This window comes from Lemur catta, chromosome 20 (assembly GCF_020740605.2).
Source record: "Lemur catta isolate mLemCat1 chromosome 20, mLemCat1.pri, whole genome shotgun sequence".
Classification (NCBI taxonomy): Eukaryota; Metazoa; Chordata; class Mammalia; order Primates; family Lemuridae; genus Lemur; species Lemur catta.
The window spans coordinates 4,063,487-4,091,099 of record NC_059147.1 but is presented as its reverse complement, the minus strand read 5'-3'; the positions used below and the strand labels follow the sequence as shown (position 1 = coordinate 4,091,099).

At 42.2% G+C, this 27,613-nt stretch overlaps 1 long non-coding RNA gene across 1 annotated transcript; it reads right to left on the bottom strand.

Moving 5' to 3' along the window:
- Nucleotides 1–245: 245 nt before the first annotated feature.
- LOC123625116 lies at nucleotides 246–24,281 on the bottom strand. The gene is made up of 4 exons (XR_006730370.1): nucleotides 24,088–24,281; nucleotides 21,023–21,074; nucleotides 1,683–1,879; nucleotides 246–282 (listed from the first exon to the last, which is right to left on the bottom strand). It is a non-coding gene; the product is annotated as an uncharacterized LOC123625116 (long non-coding RNA).
- Nucleotides 24,282–27,613: the final 3,332 nt, after the last annotated feature.

The following is a 27,613-nucleotide window of genomic DNA, read 5'->3' as shown; positions in this document are numbered from 1 at the left end:
TGCCCCCTCCCCCTGTGGTCCCTTCTCCATGAAACAGCCACAGTCATCTTGCCCAATGGCCCATAAGTGCCTCCTCCCGGCCCATAAGTGCCCAGTGGCCCTCCACTGCCCCGGGGATGAAAGCCGATCCTGCTGCAGGCCTCAAGGACTTGCCGGACCCAACCCGGCCTCTCCCCAACTTCACTCACCCCAGCCACGCTGACCTCAGGCACTTCACATTCAACCCTCACAGCAGGCTAGGAGGAGTGGCTCTGCTATCATTTCACAGACAGGAAACACGGCCTGGAGACATGGAATAACTTCTCTGAAGTCACCCAATTAGGAAGTGATGGAGTCAGGATTTGAATTCAAGCATCCTTTTACACTCATCTTATTTATTTGTGTCCTGCTGTTTGTGTTTTATAAGCTACTCCAAATCTGCTTTGGAATAAGTGGGGAAGAAAGGAAGGGAGGGAAGGAGGAGGGAAGGGGGCAGGCACACTTTGCAGCCCAGGACCAGCCTTGTCTCTAGACCGAGATTCTTGGGAGGCCCCACAAATGATTAAGTCGGTAAAAATCAGTCTAAAGTGTTGTAAGCTGGGTTTGTCTCATGCTTGAGGAATTTGCAGATACAAAGGAAGAAGGTAATTTCCACCAGCAGAGAAACCCTGACTAACCAGACTAGCATTTGAGTTAACAGCACAGAAAATGTAGTTGAGCCATCAGAAAATTGTTTCAATGACCAGAGTTTCTGCTATTGTGCTGCCATTAACATGATGCTAATGAAATGTAATAAACTGTGGCTGGAAAAGGAAACGCATCTACTCTGAAACTTCAATTAATATGATTAAGATATAGCTTTTACACAGTAAACGTGCATCTGATGCACATTCTGCGCTTTATGGATTATTATAGCAGTGCTAATGGCGTCAAATAAAGTTAAGTTGTGCCCAATTAACATTTGCAGCCAGCCGTGCGGCCCAGAGCTCTGCTGAGAAAGAGGGAGCGGAAAGGCTGGGGACCGGACCCCCTCCCCGAGGGGCACAGCACCTCTGCTCTCCGCTCCTCGGCACAGACAGCCGCTCATCCTCCTCCTCACACATCCTCTCCGTCTCCCGCTTGCCTCCATTCCACGGCGCCCAGCGTGGGCCAGGCAGAGACGGCGGCCGAGACAAGGCCTTGTGCAAGAAGACGCGCAGCCCTGGGGCCGAGGGCGTGTGCTCCGTGCTGACAAGAAGGAGCAGGAAGCGGCTGGCAGGCTGCGCTCCGCTTCCTCCTCTCAGTGTTCCAGCATCGGATGCGACAATGCGCCGGGCATGCAGTGGCTGCAAGTCACGGGGAGAGGAAAGCACACAAAGAGAAAAAAGCCAGCGCTGACCTCGGGAAGCAGGAACAGCCTTCGGGAGCAAAAATGGGCCAGAATAAAAGTGTAAAATGGGCCTTCTGCTCTGGGAACAAAGCTCCACCTCTCGGTCCCCAAATCCCAGCAGAGTTCAGCAGGGCGTCGCCAGGCAGCCAGTGGAGGAAGTGGGGGCGCAGCGCGAGTCTTTCCTTCCTTTCAGTGCTACAAACACGTTCCCCCCAAACCCGGAAGACCGCGAGGGACTTCCGGCACAGGCACTTCCGCCCCCGCGCAGAGGCGGGGAGGGCCCGCACCCTGGCCCCGCCCCTTCGCGGGCATGGCCAATCAGGGCAGGACCTACCTCTGACCTCGGTGATAGGCGGAGGGACGTGCACATGATCAAGTGAGACCAGTCAGAATCAGGCCTGGGACTTGTTCTGGAAACTTGGAAAGGAAGTGCCCTCCTTCCTTCCTGACTGCTGAGCGGGGAGCCGCCGGGCCGCTGGCCTCCCCGGGTGCTGCTGAGGACGAAGCCGACAGAGGAAAGTGCGCCAAGCCCTGGGAGAAAGACAGGGAGTTCTTCCCTTCCCTTCCCTTCCCTTCCCTTCCCTCTTCCCTTCCCTCTTCCCTTCCCTCTTCCCTTCCCTCTTCCCTTCTTCCGTTCCCTTTTCTTTTTTTTCCCCTTCTTTTTCATTTTTCACACATGGATCAGGAACAAAGACAGGGAGTTCTGAAGACACGGTTTGAGCATCTAGGTCCAGTTGTGCCTGTAGGCAGTTTATCTCCTGACTGCCCACTTACCAGGCTTAGGAATTCATCTTTTCAGAGCTAGTTTTAGTTGGCCCCTTGCAGCTAAAGAAGCTCAGGTTGGTACCCAGCAAAGACTATGGAAGTACCAGAATTCGCAGGGCCCTGGTGCTGCTAGAGGGGCTTCCACAGGCCCCCGAGATGTTGCGGAACTGAGTGGGAGCCTCTCGGTGGCCGGTTGAGTCTCCCTGGCAGTGGGATCTGAGTGGATCCTGCGACCTCACATAGCCCGCCCTCCACTCGCTCTCTCCCGCACCCCCTTCCTGGCCTCGCCACTCTCGCATGGGCACTTCCCAGCAACCTGCAAAACTGTTACCCGGACCTTGCTCCCTCCGGTTCACACTTCGCGTTCCCATCTTGGCCTGTACTCCCTCAGCCGAGTCACACTGTCGGGAGGCTCGCAGCCTGAGAGCCCCAAAGCCACGCTGGCTGCCTTCCTTGGCTGCGTTTTGCCCCGGCTCATGCATGGCTTAGCATTCAGGAGCTATTTCATGGCAGGAGGACACGGCAAACACAGTTCTACGTGACATACCAAGGGCATTACTGTCAGAGTTAGTAGAGGGGGTACCCCACTCGTAGGACCTCACCTGAGGGCTGTTTCGGATTTCTAGTCCTTATTTAGTTAGCCTTTGATTTAATTCCAAACCCACACTGATAGCCCTCAAAGCTGAGTTGAGTGAAGATAGAGAAATGAGAAAGGAGGAGAGTTAATAAAGATTTCTAATATTGGGTAGACCTGGAAACAAAGCTTGATTCTGTCTTTCAGCAGCATGGCCTTGGCAAGTTACCTAACTTCCCCATGCCTCAGTTTCCACTTCTGTCAAATGGTAAAACCATTCTTATAGGTTCGTTGGGAGGATTCTGTGAGCTAAGGTTATATACTGTTTATATCAGGGTCCAACATATACTAAGCTTTCCGTAAACTCAGTTTTCATGTTCCAGGCACCAAGTTAGGAGGGTGGCATGCTTGCTCATTTAGCCAACACAAAATCCCTGTTAGGAAGATATTATTATTCTTGTCTTACAGGCAGGGGCTGTGTCAATCAGACTCTTGGTTGTGAAAAACAGAAATAAATTGACTCTCTTAAGCAAAAAGGGGATGTAAGGAAAGGAATTAAGGTTCAGAGAATCAGTGGGAGGCCAGAGGACCCACTGGCTTGAGTTGTGCAGCAGGACCTCTCTGGCCTATCCTCCCTACCAACACGGGCAAGGATCCAGGCTCCAGATGGTCTCTCCAGCTTTTACCAACCATCAAGGTCACAGAAGAGAGTAGTTGATTGACTGAATTATATCACATTCCTGTCCCCTGGCTAAGGTGGGGGATGGAGGGAATGTGGAGGAAGGATTTGGTACCCTCAGCTTCCATGGTAAGAGGTGGGCTCAGGAGCTGTTCATCTTCAGAAGTGTACAGTGGGGTATTGCCCAAATGGAAATTAAGCTGTTACTAGGATAAAGGGTATTTGTTTCAGGACAGCCTAGAAGTCCAGAGGATCACTCAGAGGAAATAGACTCAGAGATGCTCAATCACTTGCTCATTAGACACCTTCCTCCTACACACACACAGACACACACACTCATAGCACACAATGACAACTTGAACCTGCATCTTTTGACTTCTCATCCTCTTTTTTTTCACTCTTCTAGGACAGAGTCCTGCAAAGTGAGAGGAGATATGATGGACAGAGGCACAAACAGGGAAGTAGATATTGAGTAGAGTGCCCAGAGGAGCCTGACAATTATACCAAGGGAAACCTAAGGCTGGTCAAAGCAATCCAGCTGACAGGAGGGAGGGAGGTTATCTGAGACTGGCTCGGAGGGGAGGGCATCTCCTCCAAACAGAGGAGGAAAAAGGAGAGAAATGCTGGAAGTGAAGTGGCATGGGGCAAGAAGCAGAGTGCCCCTGGGGTTCTGGATCTGGACTAGACAGTGACTGCACAGACAAGCGTTCCCCAGGAGGGGCTGGAATGTTCAGACAGGCTGCTCTGGGGGTGCTGAGTCAGTGTAGCCTGGAGCAGCCACTCCTCCAAACACAGGAGCTCATAAATCACAGCTGATGCGGTGGGGGCTCTCTGCTGTGCACACCTTTTGTTTCAGGGCCAGATGGCCACCGGAATATGCATGCAGGCAGACTCTGTGTGACCAGGGAACTGCATGTGGATGGTAGAGTGGTTATTAAGCCAGAGAGCTGAAGTAAGCAAAGAAAGAGATTGTTTCTGCCCCAACACCCCTTAGACCACTGCAGTGTTTCCCAAACTTCAGCTATTAGAATACCAATTGTGCTATTATTTATTAAAGTCATCCTTTTATTTAGACTCACTGTTTAATCCAAGTAAGTATATATTTTTAAAGATATTTTAGACTTTCCATCTGTTATGTGAGGAGCTTGGAAGTTTTCACTCTGTCTCAACAAGTAAAGAGCTGAACACACTTAAAAAATAAACAACTCTTCTGAGATCCATAAGAGAACTATGGCCACAGGCAAACTGCTGCCCTTAAAATTGGAGAGACAGAGAGTTGGATACGGAGAATCAAAACTCACAGAGCAGAAACCCATGAGCTGAAACCTCCACAGGAGCCAGTACTTGGGTAGGAAAACCTGAGCTACAGCTGACAAATTGCTAGAATCTCATTGTGGACAAGTATGAAAGTTAAAGCTACAGGAGGAGCCAGTCATAAGAGGACCCCCACACTTTTGAGTTTTATCTCCAGCAGCTCCACAGGGTTCTCACGGTGAACTGGAGAAAAATCCCCTGTGATTCCAACAGGGGGAAGGGGAAAAGGAACCATTCTGAAATATGCCAGAGCATTGTATTCTTAACAAGGCCTGCTCTCAGAGAAGCTATTTTGCCAGAGCCTAAACTTTTGGAGTTTTATCAGAGTCTAACTAAGCTAGGGAAGGAAAATACCCAACCCCAGCCCACTCTAACTATTCTGTCCCCACTAAGGGTGGGGTAAAGGGAGGTTGAGGAACACTTGTGAAGTCTGCAGTCAAGGGGTATAGGTCCACCAAAAGACCTAGACCTAATCATAGGACTTTAGAACGCTGCCTGTCCCCAACACTTTACCATCCTGTTACCTAAGGCCTATGTACCACAATTCCTTTTACCAAGTACATTATGTCTGGCTATAAAGAAAAAATTATATGGCATACTGAAAGGCAAAAAACACAGTTTGAAGAGATAGCAAGCTCAGAACCAGACTCAGATATGGCAGGGACGCTGGAATTAACAGACTGGGTATTTAAAACAGCTATGATGAATACACTAAAGGCTGTAATGGATGAAGTAGACAGCATGCAAGAACAGATGGGTAATGTAAGCAGAGAGATGGTGATTCTAAGAAAGAATGAGAAAGTAATGCCAGAGATGAAAAACACTGTAACAGAAATGAAGAATGCCTTTGATGGGCTCATTAGAAGACTGGACATGGTGGAGGAAAGAATCTCTGAGCTGGAGGATATCCCAAATAGAAACTTCCAAAACTGAAAGGCAAAGAGAAGAGAAAAGACTGAAAAAATAGAACAGAATATCCAAGAATGGTGGGACAACTGCAAAAGGTATAATGTGTGCATAATGGGAATATCAGAAGGAGAAGAAAAAGGAAAAGAAACAGAAGAAATATTCAAAATAATACTTACTGAGAATTTTCCCTAAACCACAGATCAGGAAGTTCAGAAGACACCAACAAGGATAAATTTTAAAAACACACACACAAAAACTGCACCTATGCATAACATACTTAAAATGCAGAAATTAGAAGGTAAAGAAAAAAAATCTTGAAAGAAACTAGAAAGAAAACAAATCCATCTTACCTATAGAGGAGCAAATATAAGAGCCTCATGTAAATTCTCCTTAGAAACCATGCAAGCAAGAAGAGGGTGAAGTGAAATATTTAAAGTGTTAAGAGAAAATACCAACCTAGAACTCTGAACCCTGCAAAATTATCCTTCAAAAAATTGAAAGAGAAATAAAGACTCTCAAAAAAATTAAGGAAATTTATTGCAATAGACCTGCCTCACAAGAAATGTTGACATAAGTTCTTCAGAGAGAAGGAAACTTAGATCTACATAAAGAAAATGATAGAAGAAATGAATGGCAAGATGGTAGACTAGAAGCAGCCCATGCATGTGGCTCTCAAGGAGAGGATTGAAAGTTGAAGCCTACCTATAGATGGGCCATCTTGAAAAGAGTTTTGTGAATCATTGGAGAAGAAATGGGAGATTCAGAATGAAGGAGAGGGAAGACACGGTGGTCCACTCAACAAGATCAAAAGGTACCTGGGGGAGGCATCTATGTGTGGGGAAGGACAGGAGGAAAGAACCCAGGGGCTCCATGCCCCCTCCACTACGGACACCGTGGCCTGAGCTGTGAGGGGTCCCCCACCACTCCACAGACCTCCAGACTGATCAGGATGCTTCTTAGAGTCTGTGAAGCATCATTGTACCAGAAAGTGGGCACAGGAAGGACCTAGTGGCTTTTGTTCCTAGGTTGCTGCAACTGATCACATTCTGAACTCTCAGGTCCAATGTACCAGGTCTACACAGGGAAGTTTTGCTGCAGCCACCTCCACATTATCCCAGCCAGACAAGGGAGGGAGCAGAGAAAGGGAATACTTTCACACACCCTGTGACTGGAAGCCAAGCACTCCTACCCCCCACGAGGCATTTGAGCTGAATGGGCATGACAGAGTCAACCTGAGAAGCCCTACAGCAACTGCCTTCATGAAACCTGGGCAGGGGGAATGTCCCAGCCGCCCAGCAGCCCAGCCCCACAGTCCCACTCCCGAAACCCACACACTGCCTGCAGCCCCTGCGGCTCTGCCCCTGAGGCTTCTGCACTGCCACTGAAACCCATGGCCTTGCCCCTGTAGTTCCTATCCATTTTCTGGCAGGAACTGCCTCTCCATGACCCAACACTCCACCAGGGACCCACTAGCCTTGAGCCATCATTGGACCTGGACCTGGTTGGAGTGAACACTCATAGCCCTGACCACTATCACTGCCTAGATAGCCTTCCCCAGCTGCCACTGTCACAACTGTGGGGAGAATCAGGCAGATCAATCTCCTGCAACACCAGCCTCCATGGAGACAGACTCACCAAGCCCCCAATCTGAGCTTCCACTAGCAGCCTGGGGAATGACCCACAACTCTGCGTGAAGATCATCTAGCACCACCTTGGACTATGGCAATCACAGGAGAATGGGCTTATAGTGCACCTACCCCTCCCCTGCTGGGTCAGTCTTCCAGAGTAGATCACAAAAGCATCATCTAGCGACCCCCTCCTTCTTCTCACTAAGTAGGAGAGTTCCCAGCAAAGCATAACTGGTGAGCCGCAAACCTAGCTGCCCTGAAATGACAGAAGATGTTTCAGATGAGAATAAGTCAGCAAAAGAACTCTGGAAACATGAAAAAGAATCTAGTTCAACACCCCAAGGGATCACAATGGATACACAGCAATGGACAGCAACCAAAGGAAATTGGTCGTAACGTCAGAGATGGAATTCAGAATGTGGATGGCAAATAGGGTAAATGGGACTGAAGAGAAAGTTGAAAACCAACACGAAGCAAAAAGAAAAAAAAATTCAGGACATCAATGAAAAAAAGAAAAAGTCATAAAGAGCTAGGCAACATGATAAAGGATATAACAGAACTTAAATGAAAAAGTCATTTAGGGATTTTCAAAATACAACAGAAAGCTTCAACAACAGGCTAGACCAAGCAGAAGAAAGATCTCAGAGCTTGATGACAAGGCTCTCAAAGTAACCCAGTCAGTCAAAGATGTAGAAAAAAGAATAAAGACTAATGAACAATCACTCAGGGAAATATGGGACTATGTGAAGCAAACAAATATACAAATTATAGGTATCCCTGAGAGAGAAGAAGAAAAAACAATAATCATGGAAAACCCATTCAAGGGTCCTGTTGAGGAAAACTTCCCTGGGATAGCCAAAAAATCGGATAGCCAGATATAAGAAGGTAATTGAACACTAAGAAGATTTGTAGCAAACAGGGTATCTCCAAGACACATGGTCATCAACCTGGTCAAAGTAAAAATTAAGGAGAAAATTCTACAAGCTGCAAGACAAAAGGAACAACTAGTCTACAAAACCCATCAGGCTAACAGCAGACTTCTCACCAGAGACCTTTCAAGCCATAAGGGACTGGGGCCCCATTTTAAGTCTTCTTAAAAGAAAAACTGCTAGCCAAGAATTTTATATTGTGCAAAAGGAGGATTCATAGATGATGGAGAAATAAGGACTTCTCCAGATAAGCAAACACTAAGAGAATTTGTCACTAAGAGACCTGCCGTACAGTAAATATTCAGAACTGCATTATACATGGAACAGCACATTAGATGCCTACCAGTGTAAAAACATCCAAAAGTTAAAACTCATAGCTTTTATAAAACTATAGCACAAGAGGGAAAACAAAACAGCAAGTTATCATCCAACATGATGAACAGAACAGTATCCCACATATCAATACTATCATTGAACATGAATGGTCTTAATGCCACACTTAAAAGATATAAACTGGCTGAATGGATTAAAAAAAAAACAAGTATATGCTGTTTCAAAGAAACACATTTAACTCAGAAGGACTCACATAGACTCAAGATAAAGGGGTGGAAAAAAATATTTCATGCAAATGGAAACCAAAAGAAATCAGGTATAGCCATTCCCATATCAGATAAAATAGGCTTTAAATCAACAATGGTATAAAAAGACAAAGCCATTATATAATGGTAAAGGGAGCAGTTCAACAAGAAGACATACAAATCCTAACTGTATATGAACCTGACACAGGAGCTCCCAGATTCATAAAGCAAATTCAACGAGATCTAAGTTAGGAAATAAACAGTAGCATCATAATTGTGGGGAACTTCAACACCCCCCTGACAGAGCTGGACAGATCATCAAAGCAGAAAATCAATAAAGAAACACTGGATTTAAATGGGATTCTAAAACCTAACAGACATTTATAGAACATTCTACCCAAAAACTACTGAATATACATTCTTCTCAATGCATGGGTTTTTTCCCAAGATTAATCATATTTTAGGCCACAAAACACATCTCAGTAAATTCAAAACAAAAAAAAAATCAAAATCATACCATGTACCTTCTCAGACCACAGTGGAATAAAACTAAAAATCAATTCCAAGAGAAACACTCAAATATACACAAAGTCATGGAAATTAAACAACTACTGCTGAATCATCCTTGCATCAATGATGAAATTAAGATAGAAATAAAAAGATTTCTTGAACTGAATGACAAAAGGGACACAAGCTATCAAAATTTATGGAATACAATAAAACAGTCCTAAGGGTTAAAGTTCGTAGCCTTAAATGCCTACATCAAAAAGAAAGAAAGATCAAAAATTAACAACCTAATGGCACATTTTAAGGAACTAGAACAAGAGGAGCAAACCAAACTCAAAGCCAGCAGAAGAAAAGAAATAAAAAAGCTCAGAGCAGAACTAAATGAAATGGAAAAAAAATACAAAGGACCAATGAAACAAAAAGTTGGTTCTTTGAAAAGATAAACAAAATCGATAGACCACTAGCCAGATTAACCAGAAATAGAAGAGAAAGGACTAAAATAACCTCATTCCAAAAACAAAAAGGAGACATTACAACTGATAACACAGATATAAAAAAAAAATCATCTGTTAATACTACAAAAACCTGTACACACACAAAACCTGGAAAACCTAGAGAAAATTGATAAATTTTTAGAAACACATAACCTATCAAACCTGAATCAGGAAGAAATAGAAACTCTGAATAGGCCAATAACAAGCAGTGAGAATGAAGCTGTAATAAAAATTCTTCCAACAAAATAAATCCCTAGACCAGATATATTCACAGCCAAATTCTACCAGACCTACAAAGAACTGGTACCTATCCTACAGAAACTATTCCATGAGATTGAGGAGGAGGGAATCCTCCCTAACTCATTCTATGAAGCCAGTATCACCTTGACACCAAAGTCAGGAAAGGACACAACAAAAAAAGAAAATTACACACCAATATCTTTTATAAGCATAAATACAAAAATCCTCAAGAAAATGCTAGCAAACTGAATTCAACAGCACATCCAAAAGATAATCTAACATGATCAAGTGGGTTTCATTCCAAGGATATAAGGATGGTTTGACATATGCAGATCAATAAACATGATTCACCACATGAACAGAAATAAAACAAAGACCACAAGACTGTCTCAATAGGTGCAGAAAAAGCATTTAATAAAATCTAGCACCCTTTCATAATAAAAAGCCCTCAATAAACTAGGCATAGAAGGAACATACCTTAAAATTATAAAGGCCATACATGATAAACCCATACGAAATGGGGAAAAGTTGAAAGCATTCCCCCTAAGAACTGGAACAAGACAAGCATGCCCACTGTTAGCACTTCTATTCAACATAGCATTGGAGGTCCTACTTGGAGCAATCAGGAAAAAGAAAGAAATAAAGGGCATTCAAATTGGGAAAGAGAAGGTCAAACTATTCATGTTTCCTGACAATATGATCTTGTACCTAGAAAGCCCTAAAGATTTCACCAAAAGACTCTTAAAATTGATAAATAAATTCAGCAAAGTCTCAGGTTACAAAATCAATGTACACAATTCAGTACCATTTCTCTATACTAATAACAGTCAAGCTGAGAGTTAAATCAGAGACTCAATACCATTCAAAATAGCTACAAAGAAAATAAAATACCTAGGAATATACTTAACCAAGGAGGTTAAAGACCTCTACAAGGAGAACTACTAAACACTGATAAAAGAAATTGTGGATGATATAAACAAATGGAGAAACATACCATGCTCATGGATGGATAGAATCAACATCATTAAAATGTCCATACTGCCCAAGGTGATTTACACATTCAATGAAATCCCCATCAAAATACCAGCATCGTATTTCACAGATCCAGAAAAAATAATCCCAAGCTAAATTTGGAACCAGAAAAAGAGCCTGAAAAGCCAAAGCAATCTTAAGTAAAAAGAACAAATCTGGAGGCATCACATTACCTGATTTCAAATTATACTACAAGGCTATAGTAAACAAAACAGCATGGTACTGATATAAAAATGAAGACATAGACCAATGGAACAGAATAGAGAACCCAGAAAAAAACCATCTACCTACAACCAACTGATCTTCAACAAAGGAAATAACAACATACACTGGGGAAAGGAAGCTCTATTCCATAAATGGTGCTGGGAAAATTAGACAGCCACATGCAAACGAATGAAACAGGATCACTGTCTCTCACCGTATACCAAAATTAAGTCAAGATGGATTAAAGACTTAAATGTAAGGCATGAAACCATAAAAATTCCAGAAGAAAATGTAGGAAAAATTCTTTTAGGCATTATCCTAGGCAAAGGATTTGTGACTCAGACCCCAAAGACAAATACAGCAACAACAAAAACAAATGAATAAGTGAATTATTAATAATTAAATTAAAAGGCTTCTGTACAGCAAAGGAAATAATCAACAGAGTGAATAGACAACCTACAGAATAGGAGAAAAATATTCACAAACTATTCATCTAACAAACGACTAATATCCAGAATCTAGAAGAACTCAAGCAAATCAGCAAGCGAATAAAAGACCCAGCCCCATCAAAAAGTGGGTAAAAGACATGAACAGAAGTTTTTCAAAAGACAATAGACAAAAGGCCAAAAACATAAAAAATGCTCGTCACTAATCATCAAGGAAATGCAAATTAAAACAACAATGAGATACCACTATACCCCTATCAGAATGGCCATTATTAAAAAGTCAAAGAAAAACAATAGATGCTGGCATGAATGCAGAAAGTGATGCTTATACACTGTCAGTGGGACTGCAAATTAGTACAACTCTATGAAAAACAGTATAGAGCTTCCTCAAAGAAATAATGAGATATATATATATATATTACACACACACACACACACACACACACACACACACACCCATGGAGTACAACTCAGCCATAGAAAAGAAATGAAATAATGTCATTTGCAGCAACATGGAAAGAACTAGAGACCATTATCCTAAGTGAAGTGTTTTAGGAATGGAAAACCAAACACCATATGTTCTCACTAATAAGTGGGAGCTGATATATGGGTACACATGGGCACAAAGTGATATAAAGGACATGAGAATCCATGAATGGAGGAGGGTGGGAGCATGGCTATTGGATAAAAACTCACCTATTGGGTAAAACGAACACTATTCTGGTGATGGGCACACCAAAAGCCCTGACTTAAGCATTATACAGGATATCCGTCTAACTAAAACACTTGTACCCCCTTAATTAATATTTTGAAATAAAAAATAATCACTTTAAATATCAATAGTCTAAAAATATCAATTGAAATAGACTGTCAGAATAGACATAAAAACAAGACCCAACTATTTTGTCTATAAGAAACCCATATTAAATACAAAGACACATAGATTAAAAATAAAGTGATGAAGAAAGATATACCATACTAACACTAATCAAAAAAAAAGTGAGAGTAGCTATAAGAATTTCAGACAGAGAAGACTTCAGAGCAAAAAGAGTTATCAAAGATAAAAAGAGGCACCACATAATGACTAAAGGGTCAATTCTCTAAGAGGATGTAATAATCCTTAATGTGTACGTGCATAACAACAGAGATCAAAATATGTGAGGCAAAAACTGATAAGAATGCAAAGAATAATAGATAAATCCACCATTATGTTTGGAAACTTCAACATCTCTCTATCAGAAATGGATACATCCAGCAGGCAGAAAATCAGTAAGGACATAGTTGAAGTCAACAATCAACTAATTGACATTGATAGACTACTTCATTCGACAACCACAGAATATATGTTCTTCTCAAGTTCACATGGAAAATTCACCAAGATACACCACATTCTGAACCATAAAACACACTTTTATACATTTGTAAGAATAGAAATCATACAGTATCTGCTCTCAGACCACAATGTAGTTAAATTAGAAATCAACAGAAAGATAGCCGGAAAATCTGAACTTGCATATTAAACAACACACTTCTAAATAACACATCTGTCAAGGAAAAAATCTCAAGAGAAATTTTAAAATATTTTGAACTAAATAAAAATAAAAATACAGCTCATTAAAATTTGTGGAATGCAGCAAAAGCAGTGCTTTGAAGTAAGCATTAAATGTACATGTCAGAAAAGAAGAAAGATCTAAAATCAATAATCCAAGCTTGCACCTTAGGAAATTAGAAAAAGAAAAGCTAATTAAATCCAAAGTAAGCAGAAGAAAGGAAATAATAAAAATTACAGCAGAAATCAAAGAATTTAAAAAGAGGAACTCAATAGAGAAAGTCAACAAAACCAAAAGCTGGGTCTCTGAAAAGATTATTACAGTCCCTAGGCCTCTAGAAAGGCTAAGTGAGAACAAAAAATTAGAGAAGACACAAATGACTAATATCAGAAATGAAAGAGGAGACATCACTACAGATTCCATGGACATTAAAAGGATAATAAAGAAATATTATGAACAACTCTGCGCCCACAAATTTGTTATCTTGGATGAAATGGACCAATTTCTTGAAAGGTATAATTTTCAAAACTCCCACAAGAAGAAATAGACAACCTGAATAGGCCTATATCTACTAAAGGAATTAAGTCAGTTATTAATAATCTTCCAACACAGAAAGTACCAGGCCCAGATGATTTCACTAGTGAAGTCTACCAAACATTTAAGGAAGAAATTATACAGTTCTCTGCAATCTCTTGTCAAAACGTTGAAGCAACCAAGATGTCCCTCAATAGGTGAATGGATAAATAAACTGTGGTACAGTCAGACAATGGATTATTATTCATTTCTAAAAAAAATGAGCTATCAAGTTATGAAAAGACATGGGGAAAATTTAAATGTATGTTACTAAGTAAAATAAGTCAATTTAAAAAGACTACATGCTGTGTGATTCTAACTATATGACATTCTGGAAAAGTAAAAACTATATACATAGTTCAAGGATAGGTTACTGTGGGTTAGGGGAGGGAGGGATGAAGAGGTGGAGCACAGACGACTCTAAGGGCAGTAAAACTACCCGTATGACACTGTAATGGTGCGTACCTGTCTTTGCACATGTCTCCAAACCCACAGAATGCACATCACCAAGAGTGAACCCTAACATAAACTATGGACTTTGGGTGATAATGATGTGTCCATGTAGGTTCACCAGTTGTAACAAACATACCATGCTGGTGTAGGACATCGTTAATGAGGAAGACTCTGCATGTGTGGGGGTGGGGGTGTATTATATATCGGATATCTCCGTGTCTTCTTCTCAATTTTGCTGTGAACCTAAAAATGCTCTAAAAATATTCTATTTTTTAAGAAAGAAATTTTATTCTGTATTTTCTATAAATGGAAAATAAATGTTAGCTATAAGTAAAAAATAACTCCACCTACCTACCTTCCCTTCCTTCCTTCCTTCCTTCCTTCCTTCCTTCCTTCCTTCCTTCCTTCCTTCCTTCCTTCCCTCCTTCCTTCCTTCCCTCCCTCCCTTCCCTCCTTTCCTTCCTTCCCTCCCTCCCTCTCTCCCTCCTTTCCCTCCTTTCCTTCCCTCCCTTCCCTCCTTTGCTTCCCTCCCTCCCTCCCTTCCCTCCCTTCCTTCTTTCCTTCCTTCCTTCCCTTCCTCCCTTCCTCCCCTTCCTTCCCTTCATTCCCTTCCCTTCCCTTCCCTTTCCTTCCTTCCTTCCTTCTTTCCTGAAAAATTCAATCCAAAAGCCATTAGGTGGGCCAAGCAAGGTAGGTCTGTGTGGGTTGTGAGGTGGCCCAGTGTGAGGTGCCACAAGTGAGGGAAGGAGGACATACCTACAGCATGGAGTGCAATGTCAGAGTCAGTGTGTGGGGATGTGGCAGTGGTGATGATGGCACAATGCAAGGTGTTGAAGCTTGAGAAGCATGAAACACATCCATGCATGTGGGAGGGACAGACAGGGACCTTGGGACCCAAGAGGGTAACTGTGTAACCCAGGGTGCAGTTTTGGAGTCTCATCTGGGTAAAGAGAGCATCCATGGAAAGCGGTGGCAGCAGCCAGCACAAGGTGCCAGGTCCAAGCAAGTAGGGCAACTGTGTGTTTTGAGGGGTGACTACAGCAGCAGCTGAGGGGGGACATTGGAGCCTGAGCAGAATGAGAACTAAACCACAATGGGGTGAAGGGAAGATGACCCAGTGCAAAGTGTCAGAGCCCAAGTAGGAGGAGAAGGGTGTCTGTGATGGAGGGATTAGAGCCTGGCTGTGTGTGGGGCGGCTCCAAGCAGTAAATACCTTCGTGCTAATGGAAGCCAGGTTTCTCATGGTTGGCGAAGGAAGTTAAGAATATGCAAAGGGAGAAAACTAGAATGAAACCTGTGGTTCTGGGTTGGAATTAGTATGAACTCATGATAGGTAGACAGATAGCTAGGGTTAAAAATAAATATAGAAATTTATATTTACATGTATTTATATTGATAAATTGTGTATTGTGTGTGTGTGTTTAGAGAGAGAGAGAGACAGAGACAGAGACAGAGAGAGGGCCTGGGAACAATGACACCCAAGAGCAATGAGCACATTTAACATCCAGATCTTGGTTTCCAAATACCATTCTCCACTAAAGGCAACCAGGATTCCTTGGGGAAATGGCGGGAGCTGAAAAGTCTGGAGAACCTTGTGCCAGACAGCAAGGAATTGCTCAGAGAATGATGAGGACGTGTCAAAAGGAGAGAGTACAGACAAGAAAGCCTCTCACTGGTCAAATCTGGGGCAATTTGAACATCAAAATAAATGATGATAGTAAGAGATTATAACCAATTGAATAAAATAGGAATCTATGAGTCCAAACAGATATGAATAAATAAATTGGGAAAAGACAAAGCTTTTTCTCAGCAGAAGGAATAGTAGAATGATAGAATCAGAAATTCACTGTTTGGCAGCAATCAAAGTAATGATTAATTCATCCAAGAAACATCAATGGATGCTAAAACTAGTACTTAAAATTTGACAAGGAACAGAATATTTACATAGTATCAAAATACCTCCCTGTAAAATGCTCATAAATTACAGAGGATAAAAGAGTAGGTTTTTACAGTGGAAAAACATGGTAGACACCGTCTTAAGTAATCAGAGTTAACATTATCTGTAATGGGACAAACCAGCACTGTGTTCCATTTGATGGGATACAGTGAGAGGAATACAGCATCACTTCTGTGATATTTTGCCAAAGATGCATAATCTGGGTCTAATCATGAAGAAATGTCCGAAAAATGCAAATTGTGGGACATTCTACAAAATAACTGACGTGTGATTGATCTCTACAAGTGTCAAGGTCATGAAAGTCAAGGAAACGCTGAGAAACTGGAAGACTGAAGAAGACCAAAGATATACAACAGCTGAATACAGTGATCCTGGGTTGGATTATTTTGCTATAAAGGACATTTGGTGCAATTAGTGAGACTTGAATGGGGTCTGCTTGAATGGTAAGTTTCTTATTTTAATGGTTGTATTGTGGTTATGAAGAGAATGTCCTTGTTTGTAGGAATTACATAATCAATTATTCAGGAGTGATCGTATTAGCAACTTACCCTCCAATGGTTAAGGAAATATTCTGTATAAGATCCTTAAACTTTTCTGTAAACTTGAAGTTGTTTCAAAATTTTAAAAATATCTTTAGGATTTAAAAAGAAAATAACTATAAGATAAACACAATGAAAACAAAATAGTGTTACTTAACTGGCTAAGTTCTGTTTCCTGCCAAGGGCTGGGAGCCTGCCGTCTACCCTCCCTTTGTTAGAAACAGATTAGCAAGTGTTCAGTGTTCAGGGCATGCTTACAACAAACTGAGACTTTCGCCTATCATCAGAAGAGGGAAAGAAATTTTAAAAGGAAATAACTTTTTTATAAAATGTCTTTTTTTCCTTTGGGCAGATGCCCAGTAATGGGATTGCTAGAGCAAATTGTAGTTCTACTTGTAGATCTTTGAGGTGTCTCCATATTACTTTCCACAGAGGTTGTACTAGTTTGCAGTCCCACCAGCAGTATATCAGTGTTCCTATCTCTCCACATCCACAGCAACATTTGTTGTTTTGGGAATTTTTGATACAGGTCATTCTCACTAGAGATAAATGATATCTCATTGTGGTTTTGATTTGTGTTTCCCTGATGATTAGAGATGTTGAGCATTTCTTCAGATCTTTCATGGCCGCTAGTCTATCTTCGTTTGAAAAGTTTCTGTTCATGTGCTTTGCCCGCTTTTTGACAGGGTTGTTTGATATTTTTTCTTGCTGATTTTCCTGATTTCTATATAGAGTCTAGTTATTAGCCCTTTATTGGATGTGTAACATGCAAATATTTTCTCCCATTCTGTAGGTTGCCTGTTTGCTCTCATGATAGTTTCCTTGGCTGTGCAGAAGCTTTTTAATTTGATCAGGTCCCATTTATTTATTTTTGTTGTTGCTGTGATTGCCTTTGGGGTCTTCTTCATAAATTCTTTGCCTAAGCCAATGTCTATAAGAGTTTTTCCGACATTTTCTTCTAGAATTCTTATAGTTTCATGCCTTAGGTTTAAGTCTGCACTAAAATGTTTATAGCAGCACAATTCACAATTGCAAAGATGTGGAAACAACCCAAGTGCCCATCAATACAATCAATACATGACTGGATTAATAAAATGTGGTATATGTATACCATGCCGTTCTACTGAGCCACAAAAAACAACGGTGATACAGCACCTCTTGTGTTATCCTGGATAGAGCTGGAACCCATTCTACTAAGTGAAGTATCACAAGAATGGAAAAACAATCACCACATGTACTCACCATCAAATTGGTATTAACTGATCAATGCTTAAGTGCACATATAGTAGTAACGTTCATCGGGTGTTGGGCAGATGCGAGGGAGGAGGAGATGGGTATATTCACACCTAATGGGTGTGGTGCGCACCGTCTGGGGGAAGGACACGCTTGAAGCTCTGACTCAGGTGGGACAAAGGCAATATACATAACCTAAACATTTGTACCCCTGTAATATGCTGAAATAAAAAAAATTATAAAAAGGAAATAACTTTCTTATGATATTTTCATGTTATTTAATGCTTTTTTTGTGTTTATCTAAAATCACCCCCTACACCACTCATAGTGTTTCACCTGCACCTAGAAAAACACTGGAAACTGTTACCCAAGTGCATATTTAATAAATGTTGTGCCTAAGTAGATACATAAAGATAACCTGCTTCTCTAATATCCCAATAATCTCTTCTGGTAGAGGAATGCAGGCAGAGACAACATTGTTAATTGAAAACCCCAATTTATCTCTAGCCTTGACTCTATTCATCTCAAATTCTTTCACACTCAACCAATACAATACAATGCTTAGCCTCCTTCTCTTGCTACTCATCTTTGAGGCCCACAGTGTCCACGGAACGTGTCCTGAGCTCCAGATTCCAGTGGTCAGCCGCCACTGGCATCTCCATGTGTGCACAGGCCCCACCAGTGTCAAAGCGAAACCCTTCCTCTCCTCCATCCCAGCTCTGACATCTGCTCCTCTTCCCGCGTCCTGCCGTGGTCAGAGGCGGCACCCTCTCTGACCAGCTTTCAAGCCAGGATCCTGGGCATTATTATTCTTGACCCCTCTCACCCTCCCTTCTCCCTACCCTCCAGATCTACCCACAGCTAAGTCCTGTGATTCCACCCAGAACGCATGGCAGATGCATCCGCATTTCCCTGCGTCCACTGCCTCCATTCCAGCCCAGGCTCCTAACTGGCCACCCCACTTCCTCCCTGCCCTCTCAATTCATTCTCCAAACTGCAGCCAGAGTGATTTTTCTTCAAAAGATAAATCCACTTTTGTAACTCTCTTCCACAGAACCCTTCAAAGCTGTGCTGTCTAATGCAGTAGCCATTAGCCACTTGGGACCATTTAAATTTAAATTAATTAAAATTAGATAAACTTAAACATTCGGTTCCTCCATTGCACTAGTCATGTTTCAAATACTCAACAGTCATGCGGCTAATATTGGATAGCACAGATTATGGAACATAGAAACTTTCAGTTGGATAGTGCTGCTTCAGAAGCTTCCCACTGTGTTCAGACAAAGTACAAACTTCTTGTTGAATCTCCAAGGCCCATCTTGATTGGCTTGGAGCACGCTTTCCTGTCTTCTTGCCTGCCTCTCCACCAATTACCACACCCCAGCCACACTGGGCTTCTTTTTATTTCCTCAAACAGTCCGAGCCCTTTGCTATCTCAGTACCTCACTTATGGTGTCCCCCTGCCTGGAACATGCCCCCCATTCTCTGTCTCACTAACTCCTATTCACCCTTCAGACTTCAACTCAAATCTCTTCCTCAGAGAGGCCTTTCTCAACTCCCCACACTAAATAATTAACCTATTACTATCTACTCTTTTTGCACCCTATTTTTCTTCTTCTATGTTATTCATCTTATCTTACCCCAAATGATGATGTACTTATTTGTGTGTTTAATATCTGTCTCCCTAACACCATTAGGAGAGAGACCCTAATATTCTGTATCTCTGTTGCCTTGTAATAGTGCCTGGCACAGAAAATACACTCAAAGATTACTTAATGAATGAAAAAAGAAAGATTTTATAGCAATGTAAGACTAAAATCTATAAATCTTTTCAGGCTGTGTGTGGTGTGGGTAGCAGAAATCAGGAAACACACAGTTTTCAATCCATCTTTTTACCTTACCAGTTCCTAAGAGTCTTTGTCTTCAAGACAAATATTTTCTACTGAGGCAATCCAAGAAAAGGCGCTTTATTCTCTTGACTTCACAATCCAACCTGGCATTGGGAAGTGGGAATGCGTCTTTACTACTGATGTCTGGGGTCTGCACGGCCCCAGTGTGCCATACTGTCATTCTCTGTCTGGAAGGCTGGTTCCCCCCACTGGGAAATTTGAAACTAAGTAGCCTACTGCAGAGGTTAATTGCACAGAAAATGGAATCCACAGGCCATCACCTTTTTTTTTCCTCTCATGTTTCTTATTAGGCTGCCATGTTAAAAATGTCCTAAAAGTATCTAGAAGGAAGGAAAACAAGAAACCTAATACCTAAAACACTGGGTAATTCACTGTGAAAAAGGGAGCGTTGGTGTTGCCCACCAGAGAGCAAGCACTAATTGAAGTCGTTGCCACACAGCCTGACAAGAGAAACAAACCATTTCTCCTGTTGCAACCCCCTCCGGAAACTAATGGGCCTCCTCCTCAGATGCACCAAACCGCCGCGCTGGAGGGGCGCTGGCACCCCTGGAGTCCACGCACGGTCGCTCACGTTTGCAGAAGCAGGCCCGGGCCACGGGGACTCCAGACTGGGTCTCCGCGCTTGGAGTAGAGAGCGATGCCACAGCGCCAGGCAGCAGGCGGACGGAGCAGATTTCACACCATGTTTCTGTGCTGCCTCCCACACCCCAGGGCCCCGGTCAGGAGCGACAGGCTAGGTACTCATGAACACGATGCTGTCAGCTGATGCCCAGGGAAAGCTTTGATCCACATGCACCCTGCGGGCCTGACATTTGCATCTTGCTTTGGATCAAATCAGGGTCAGAGGTGCTCCATTTTTAAACCACACGCCTACATCACACCTGAGTCAGCAAGGCCTCTGTCTTACACTCCAGGGCTGACTGTTCTGTTAAATGAAGGAGGGCACAGGATCTCTACTTGGTCATAAATCTCCTCCACGGGACATATTTAATGCAGAGACCAGCTCTTTTCCTCCACATACTCAGGATTCTTACTTGACTCAGGGCCCAGGGCAAAAACGTGGCACTCTTATTTCCCCACGTCCATCCAGCAGGAACTGGATGGGTGCAGTTTACCTGGTCTCTCACATAGAGACAGGATAGCCACAGAAAAGACATTACGTTCTTTTTCTTCCTCTCCTGGGTGAATCAAGTTGGGCATTGTGGCTGGAGCCTGGGGAAATAAAAATTAGAATAACTTCCATACTAAGATCTCATTCAGTCTTAAATAGTGCTGGTAATAACATGGAAAATTATTAAACCCCAAGAGTACCAAAAATGTAGTTTGGGAATCATGATCAAATCAGTCCCTGAGAGAAGGATCACAGATCAGAGTCTCTAGGGGTGAAAAGTCACTGATGAACCATTCTGTCCTGTTTCTCTCTCGTCTCTTCCCCTCCCCCATCTCTGACTCCGGTTATTCTCATAGTACACTAAAACCTAGGAAATGGCTGCTCCAATGAAGAAATCTAACCATTTTCTCAAAAAAAAAATATATTAGGATGCATGGACCATCCAGAGGGAGCAAAGAGATTAAATTAATCACAGTATGATCAACATAGGTTCAGTTCTACCAGCCAAGGTCACAAGTTATAGACAGACAACCAGAATCCTTTATTCTGCTACATCAGCAGTGGCTTCTCCCTGGGTTTCCTGCTGCCGGCTTCTGAAAACCATTGTCTGGGCCACCAGCAGGGCTGCTAATTGAAGAACTGAGTAGATTTTTGTTTTCTAAAAGTCAGGATGACGTGGTAGAACCGGGCACATTGCCACTGCTCCCCGAGCATCCTTTTGGACAGCCTGCTCTTCTTCACATAGACAAAACTTGCATGGCACAGCAGACAGAAGGCTGAAGGTCAAATGATAAATTCTAAGTGCTAAGACATGCTTTACTAACTAAACTTCTATATTCCACTCTGCTTATACAAGGCAAAGCTCCAGGAGTAAAGGGCAGAGATTCACAGACTCAGAAAAAGCTGGAGAATTTGGGTCAGGATTGAGAGAAAGATATCTTCCCTGGCTGGGAACTAGTTGCTGTTGAACATCTGCAGTGTGCCAGAGAAGACAGACAGACAGACAGATAGAGTTATTTAGTTTGACACAGTAATGTGCTTATGTATATATGTGTATATATCTTTCCCCTACTGATGAGAAAATCAAAGCTTGGAAAAGTTAAGTGAGTGTACTGAGGTGGCCCCAAAACAGAACCTGAGGCAAAGACTTGGGTGCAGGCAGTGTATTTGGCGGCGACCTCAGGAAGCAGGAGTGAGGGAGCAGGGAGAAGGATACAAGGAAGGAGGGAAGAGCCAACACAAGCATGTCATTGAGCTGATTATTGCCGTGGGCAACTAGGCCCAATCCTACTGGACACTTTCTAGGGAACTGTGTAGAATGTGCCTCAGAATTGCCCCTTCGAAGGGTGAGAGGCTGGGCACCAATCCCCTGCATGTGGGCTGTGCCTGTGTGACTGACTCTGTGATTTATAAGAAGAAATATATTTTGGTCTTCATCTCTGATTCCTGGCACTGAGCTGCTAAAACCCTTATAATTTTCTCCAAAGTCCTCTCTGAAAACTTAAGAACTCCTGGCATGGGGAAATTGTTGAGTTGTCTCAATTAAAGCTTGACATGTTGGGCAAGAGGATGCATACTAGCAAGCCCAGGGTGTCCTGACACTGGTGACATCTGGTCCCAGAGGAATAACATGACACAGAGGGCAGAGAGCATGGGCTGTAGGCTTGGGCAGGTCACTCTAACATGTTCCTGTGCCCTGGCTGGCATCACTGGGCCCACTGTGACTTCAGCTGTAGTCATGGTGGGCAACTCCATCCACACAGACGTTTCCCTCAAAGGTCGGCTGAGTCTTACTCTATTGGCTTTTCTGCCTCAGGTCTCCTCCAAAGCTGGGAACCCTCTCTCCACTCACGTGCATGTTGTATAATAGAGAAAAAAACACAAATGTATAGTAAGAAAAAAACAAACCATTTTCTCCTACTACTCCTACTCTTAACACAGAACACTTCTGTAACCAGATCTGTGGGGTTTTTCCCACACTGGCCAATTATCCAACACCAGCTTAGTGTCCTATAATTCAGTTCTGATACGATCTACCTGGACTTGTGGCGGTCACAGTCCCACAAGACTGCTCTTCATTTTGAATGCTGCTTACAAGTCTGGGCTTCCAGTACTTCTGACCCACTGGTTATAAATCGGGGGTTCCCACGATCCCCTCTTTGGGTTCAACGATCACTTGGTAGAATGGGTCAAAGAACTCAGAGAAACATTTGCTCATGTTTACCAGCATATTGTACAGGCCATTACAGAAGATACAGATGAACAGCCAGGGGAAGAGGTATGCAGGCAAGGTATATAAGAAGAGATGAGGCGCTCCCATGCCCTCTCCAGGTGTGCTACCTTCCACATGTTCAGCTCACTGAACCCCATAGTTTGTGGATATTTAAGGGAGTTTCGTCACATAGGCAAGATTGATTATTAACTCAGTCTCCAGTCCCACTCCCTTTCCCAGAAGATGGAGGATGGGGCTGAAAGTTCCAAGTTTTTGTCATGGCTTGGTCTTTCTGGTGACCAGTCCCCATCCAGGATTCCACCAAGAATCACCTCGTTAGAACAAAACATGTTCTTATCACTCAGGAAATTCCAAGGGATTAGGAGCTCTATGTCAGGAACCAGAATGGAAGACCAAACATTGGAATAAAAGGTGTACTTAGCACCCCCATTTGCTTATGAAATTACAAAGGTTTTAGGAGGTCTGTGCCAGGACCTGAGGATGAAGACCAAAATATATATATTTCTCATTATAAATCACAGTGTCAGCTCTTTAGAGACCTGCTATGTAAACAGGTAGTGAGATATCAGTAGGAGGCTCTACAAGCCCAGGATGAATGACACAAAGACAATGGCAATGTCCACATCAAGTGCTGAATTAGACTTACATGTTACAGGAAATTCCAGGACCCTGAACAGATTAGATTTTGCCCACCCATCAGTGAGGGCAATATTCTTCACTTAGTCTACGGATTCAAGTTCTAATCTTTTCCAGAAACATCCTCACAGACACACTTTAGAAATAATGTTTTACCAGCTATCTAGTATCCCTTAATCCAGTCAAACTGACACAAAATTTAAGCATCACAGTGGCTGAGAACAACCACCATTCATTTAACTCACAATTCTTCAGGCTGACCGTTGAAGATGGGTTCAGCTGGGTGGTGCTTCTGTCTTTGAGGTCACTCGTGCAGGTCCTGTTGGGTTGGCTCATCTCTGCTCCATATGGTCTCTTATCCTGCATCAGACTAGCCTAGGCTCGTTCTTGTGGAAGCTGGTGGGGTTACGAAAGAGAGAGTGGAAGCATGTGAGGTCTCTTGAGGCTTAGGCTTAGAACTGGCACAATGTCACTTCCCCCACATTCTACTGATTAAAACAAGTCCAAAGGCCAGCCCAGACTTAAGCAATGGTAAGAAACCTTTCCCATTGAACTTTCTATAGAGAAACTACAAATTTTTAATTTTAGAATTAAGACATGCATTATCTTGTGTAATCCCTTCATTTTATAAATGAGGAAGTGAGATTCAGAGTGAACGGGTAACTTATTCAAGGTTACATGGCTTGGTGGTGGATACACCTCATCCCCTGCGGTGGGCTGATCCAACCAGACAACACGGTAAGGAATGAAACCAATGAGACTACTCATCCGGGAGAGCCAGATGAGTTGCTGGTGCCGAGAATATGCAAATTTGTTTCATCTGCTTTCCCAGGTGATTCATGAAAAACTTCCCAGCCCAAACTTCAAGCCACATTGCTGCAACATTCCCTCAGTGCGTCTATTCTTTATTGAGAATTAAATGATTTATGGTGCAAAACCTGTAATTGTAGACATATTTTAAAGATCTCTTCAAGACAAATGGCATAGGTATTGAAATACTCTGCTATGAGCCAATTTAGGTTGTTCAAAACAGAAAAAGGACATGAGGGACAGAAATTTTCAGTGAAGTTGTCATTTTTAGTTAATATACTAAGAAGAATGTGGCTGTTCATTGCATGCAATTCATCTTTGTTCTTTTGTATACATTTTGGTGAGCTTTCTTAAATTCCCTTGGTGAATGGCAGATATTATGGGCTTTTTATTAAAATGGGAGCAACTAAGCATGCAATGAAATATGACTAGTTTCCAACAAGCCCAGAATTATCATTAATAGATTCCTATTAATGTTTCACCAACACAGGTTACACTTGTACATTTTGCTGAGTTATACTTTTATACTTCACAGTTCTGGTTTGGAATAAGGAAAAAAAGCAAGCTACCCATTAGGCAGAGCACATAATTCATAACAAGAAACAACAAGAACCTTTTATATGTGCTATTCTGTAGTCTGCAGTCTTCAGCCGCTGTCTGTATCAAACCTCAGGGTTGAAAAGGAGTGTGTGAGCAGTTTACTGTTCATGTTTTGCCTATTTTTTTAATTTAAAATTTTACCTAATGCTTGAATTATCATGGTTAAAAATTAATATAATACATAAGTAAGAATAGCTACTGTAAGTAACCTCCACCCCTGCATTCCCACCCCCATCCACCTCCACTGCCACTCACCTCCCAAAAGGCAATTTTGTTAGCATAGGAGACTAGGAGACAGGGCTGAGACCAGGTGCAGGGGCTTGCAGAGTGGGTGCAGGTGTTAAAGTAAACAGCCTTCAAGCAGAACCCAACCAGAGGGCCTGATGGCCACAGCCAAGAACCGGCTCCATTGGCTGGTCAGCTATCTCGGTCACCTTGCCTGAGCTTTGGCTAATTACAATATCATTTACATTGTGGTTTTAAAATTTCTCCACCCTTTAAATCACCATGACAATTCCAAGACAACCATATAAAGTATGAAAATGGGAGGGAGCCTGATTCTAGGAATTACTACCTAAATTCTTAGTAAAAGCCAACTCTTTGGTCTTAAGTTTTCCTCCCCTCAATTACCAAGACTACACAAGATCTGAAACTGCCTCCTCCCAGTGCCGCTGCTCTCTTTCAAGCCTGCCCAGTTTGCCCCGAGAGTGTACTTCCACTCTCAATAAAAAGTTGCCACTTGCTTGGCTTATGTGGTGTGTCCCGAAATTCCTTTCCTGATGATCACCAAGAACCAGGAAAAACCTCCACTCGGAGGCTGGTAACAATTTGGTATGTAGCTTTCTACATATTTTCCTATGTGTTCACATTTATAACATAAACATGTAAAGGCTTTTTAAAATTTTACATAAATGGCATTCTTCTCTACATTTTGTATTTAAATTCACTTTTTACATTTAGTCATATGTCTCAAAGATTTTTCCATGCTGTCAGAGATAGATGCACGTAATTTTTTTTTGCTGCTAGACAATATTTTATAGTATCATAATTTGACCTTCCCTGTTGATGGGCACATGGATTCTTTCCGATTATTTTTTATTAGTACAAGTAATTATTTTTTATTAGTGCAAGTGGACATTTGTATGTGTGCCAATGCTTAAGTCTTCAGTGTAACTCCTGGAAATGGAATTGCTGGGTAAAGGGAACAGGCACACTAAACTTCAACAGGCTTTGGCCAGTCATGTTCCAAGAAGACTGTACAAATCATGTTTTGTGTTCAGTGTAAACCAGGTGGGGTCACACAGACAGAGTTCTCATCCAGCCTCCATCACTTCCTAGGTGGTGACTTAGGAAGTCACTCAAGCTCTTTGTGCCTTGATTTCCCCATTGCAAATATGGGACTAATACCTATTTTTAAAGAGTCTTGAGAGTTTCAAATCATAGTGAATTAAAATGCAAGTGCCCAGTCTGTGGTGGGTATTCAACTCTCCCCAAAAGTAGTAATCTAGTTTTAAAACTTTAGTATGAATAAAAATCTCCCGCTTGCAGTACAGATTCTAGGGCAGCATCCCCAAATATGTGACTTGGGTCATCTGAAATATGGTCCTGAATGTTAGTTTCTAATAAGCCTGCCAGAAGATACTGGTGTGATTAGTTTTTGGAACACACTTTGAGACTCACCCTTTACTAACTCCCAGTTCCACTGATGACTCCTTCCTGCTGAATGAATCCCACTTAATGTAGACAAAAAGACAATTTTCTGACCCTATTCCTAGCTGTCCGTGTCTGTCCTCTCTAATAGGACAGTTACAGTCAGTGAGTCAGAAGCAGGCATGGACATATCTGTGGACATAATTTGTTAACTGGTCCTTTGAACTCCATGGACTTTGACATAGTTTTTGTTTTGAGACAGAGAAAATTTTACATAACAAGTTTGTAACAATAATAATTGCTCTTGGGGAGAAATAACCGTGTATTCAGCTGGAGGGAATGTCATGTTTATCAATTCTAAGATGCTAAGAAATAAAAATGCTGTCACTTATAATTGTAAGATGTCTTCTATTGTAAGTTGCATTCTAATTTCAGAGATGTTAAAATGTGAGAAAATCTGTCTTAGAATTGATGAAGTACAGAAATTTGTGTGAGTTACTCAACATGCAAGGAGGGAAACACCAAATCATGTCCCACTAAAAAAAGATGATCACCAAGCCATTCTGTAAAGGAGGGAGTCTTGCTGCCTAGAGGTCATTTGATTTGCTGAGCACCCAGAGGAGCCTGGGTGTATGAGTGGGGTGGAGGGTAGGCAGAATTGTTGTGCTTGATAAAGGATGGAGATGTATGAAATCCTGGGAGGGGTACCAG